The following is a 3,866-nucleotide window of genomic DNA, read 5'->3' on the forward strand; positions in this document are numbered from 1 at the left end:
AGATAGAGATTTGCTCTTTCCTCAGATTTTTCATCTTTAGCTTCAGAGCTTAATGTGTCACTGTCCAACCCTGCAGCTGCCACCATTGCTTTCTTGGATTGCTTGTTTTTCTTCGGAGTCTCATCTTTCAACAATGGACACTCGGACTTGAAGTGGCCAGGTTTCTTGCACTCGTAGCAGATCAACTCTTCCTTTTTGTTAGAGTCATTTTTGTTTCTAATTTTCCATGAAGTACCTTGATCTTTTCTAAACCCTCTTCTAGCTAGTCTCCAGTTTCTTCTGCTTATAAGCTTTCTGAATTTTCTTGCAATCAGAGCTAACTCTTCATCAGCATCACATGACAGCTCTTTTTCAAGGATGCTGGCTTTAAGTGAAATGCTCTTTTTCTTTTCCTTTGCTTCTCTCCTATCTTATTCTTCTTCCTCTTTAAGCTCTAACTCATGAGTAAGGAGAGAACCACAAATCTCTTCTACGGTAATCACATTTAGATCCTTCGCCTCTCAGATTGTAGTCACTTTAGGCTTTCAATTTTTTTGTAGGCTTCTAAGAAGTCTTTTAACTATTTCATGCTCGGGTATTGGCTTGCCTAGCTGACTCATTTTATTTGTGATGTTAGTGAATCTATCTAGCATGCTAGTGATGTCTTCACCAGGCTCCATTTTGAACATCTCATAGTTATGTGTCAAGAGGGCTATTTTGGACTCCTTGACTTGATAAATCCCTTCATTATTCTAAGTTTGTCCCACACTTGTTTAGTTGTTGTATAGCTTGAGACTTTGTTGAATTCAATGGGGGTCAAGGCACAATAAAATGTATTAATGGCCTTAAAATTTGTTTGGACTTTTTAGTTTCAGCCTCGGTCCATTCAAACCTTGGCTTAGGCATCAACTCATTAGTTACAACATTCAAAGTAGAGGGAATAAAGGGTCCATCAATTATGACGTCCCACATTTCATAATTTATAGCTCTAATGTAAATTGACATCCTAGTGCTACAATAAGGATAATTAGAGACATCAAATAGAGATGGTCTGTTTGTTGATTGTCCCTCATAAACTATGGATTTTTGGAGAGCCATTTGGATCCTCCCAAAAAGTGTTAAACCTTAAGAACAGGAAACTAGCTTTGATACCACTTGCTAGTCCCAATAATATGTGCTAGAGGGGGGTGAATAGCACAAATCGACTCTTTCAAAAATTGTCTTTAAGTGTAGACAAATGCAAGATAAATGAAAGAAAGAAAATAAAACAAAAACATAGTAAACAAGACAGCAAAATTTAGAGTGGTTTGGTCCAAGACCTACATCTACTACCTTGATTATCCAACCAAGGATTTTCCAAACAGTCCATTAAGAACCTATGAAATTCACAAGCTTTCACCAAGCTTTACAATGACTTTTACCAGGCTTAGCTAACACCTTTTACACTAGTTTTTCACGAGCTAAACTAAAACCCAACACCTAACTTTTCAAGGCTAAGTTAGAACCTTAACACATTCAAGCAAACCTTGCTTGAAACAAACACTTAGAGTGACTCCTTCACTCTAAGAATACAAGAAGAGAAGTAAAAGAAAGTACCTATGATCACAAGTTGATCTAAATGGTACAAGGTTGAGTGTAGAATACAAATACAAAGAATGGGCGTTTAAGTGCAGTAAGGTGCAAGAGAGATTTTCTAGTTTTTCAACTCTTAATGACTCAAATTTTTCCAAAACTTCCAAAAACTAGTTTTCAACTATTGGAAGACCCATTTATACTTGGAAAAACATCTTTGATGGGAGTTTGACAGTTTTCTAGTCGTTGGAGACAGTTGGGAGTCGGTTCTAGCTGTTACTCTATCTTTTAGTGCAGATTTCAAACTTGCAGGCAGAATGCTCTTAGTCGACTAACCGATATCTTAGTCGACTAAGTCGTCTCTGTTTTCTTATCCCTGTGTCTGACAGTCTTGGCAGTGCACACTTAGTCGACTAACCCATTTCTTGGTTAACTAAGTTGGTTCTGTCTTGAAGTCCAGATTTTGGCAGTAGCTTTTTAGTCGACTAAGTTAGTTTTGTTTTTCAATATTCTTTAGCCCGCCATTTCTCCAATTTAAATTTTAGTCAACCAATATTCTTCAATATTTAACCAAAGACTTTCGTTTTAGTTGATCAATAATTTTTCTTCATTTTCATGATTCTTGATATATACATTTAAAAGGTTGATTCATTATTTCCATATGATTTTTTGTCCTGCACACTTAGATAGAAATGTTAGACACAAATGAAATGGGAATATTTTATTATCATCAAAAACTAATGGAGCCAACAAGTTTGTCATAGCCCAAATCCCGAGCTAGGACTGACGCATGGACCCAATAGGCATAGCCCATCGGACCCAAGCAAGCCTTTATGTGAAAACTTATTCATTAAACCGCTTGTCTCTCATTTACCTCTAAGGTTCTCATTTCATAATTTTCAAAAATAATTCCTTCTCACGAGTTAAATCATGGCAACCGAGCATATAGTATTCACAAAATAATATTATCACTTACCGACGTGTGGCGGCACTATTAGTCAAACCAAACACACAGTGTTTATAATAACTTTCACGAATTACACTTAAACAATCATACACACATCCAAAAGACGTTGACTATCAGCAGAGTGACTTTGGTGGGGTTACTATCATTGAGAGTCATAGTGAACCTACCGAAAGATGAATAGGAGGGAGTGCCTCAACCTAGGATCTAACTACCTTTGATCCTGAAAACTAAAACATGAAGTTGAAAAAAAAGGATGAGTATAAACCCAGTGAGTGAACATAGGAAAGGAACAAGCATCAATACTGAAAGTTTTAGAGAACATGATGCACTTAAGTTGAAAACAATGCAATTTAGTTTAATTTCTTGTAAAGCCCTTAATTCAACCATTGATTATTTAATCCCTTAAGGTGAAGGATTTATAATCCACAATGGAGTTGAAAAGAGTGAAAACTACAGCAAATATCCAATCAAGACAAGCAAACCAGAGGGTTTCTCGCTACAGCGAAAAGGCATTCTATAGCATATAGTACAATCACATCTTTTATTTTCATAACTTGTCTATAGAATATATATATATACATGTACACCACTGTCGCCTTACTCAGCTCATGTGCAGTCCTTACACGCACAAGGCAATATCATCATGTGCACTCCCTACATGTACATTTCAATATCATCACACGCACTCCCACCCACATCATTACTGGCATGTGCACTCCCACACCACACGTGCATGGTTATAGCTATTATACAGCACTATCACTCAAAACACAACACACATATCCATATAATATAGGAACACATGGTTTCATTATATCACATATTTTACCACATAAAAATATTTTCATCAAGGGCTTGTTTCCATGCACGTTTTAAAGAAAAGTTTGATAAAACATTTTAAGTGATTCAATTAAACACGTATGCATTTATCCCAAAACATTTTAATGCAAGTTCACTTACCTTACGATTGTGGGATACTATGTCGTTATTAGTTCTGAGGCATATCTAGCTATTTTTACTTGCCGATCGTTCGTTTTTTCCTCCAGCACGCGACCACAGTACACTGTCTTTACTTTTGCACTTTCTAGCAACAATCCAAATTCAATATTTTTAGTGTACATCATTTCCACTTTTCTTTTTCATTCAATCAAGAATCCTTATTCAACTAACTTACATCTTGACACATTTTTACCAAAGTTGCCGTTATCCTTTGCTTGTGTAATTCTTTAAATTATAATTACCGGTAACTCATTTATGACTCTAGCACATATAATAATCTTTTCTAAGGACATTTATCAAGTTCAACCATCATTTCCACACCAAGAACCTTGCATATGGCAGCAATTAT

Source organism: Theobroma cacao, chromosome 2, assembly GCF_000208745.1.
Source record: "Theobroma cacao cultivar B97-61/B2 chromosome 2, Criollo_cocoa_genome_V2, whole genome shotgun sequence".
NCBI classification, from domain to species: Eukaryota; Viridiplantae; Streptophyta; class Magnoliopsida; order Malvales; family Malvaceae; genus Theobroma; species Theobroma cacao.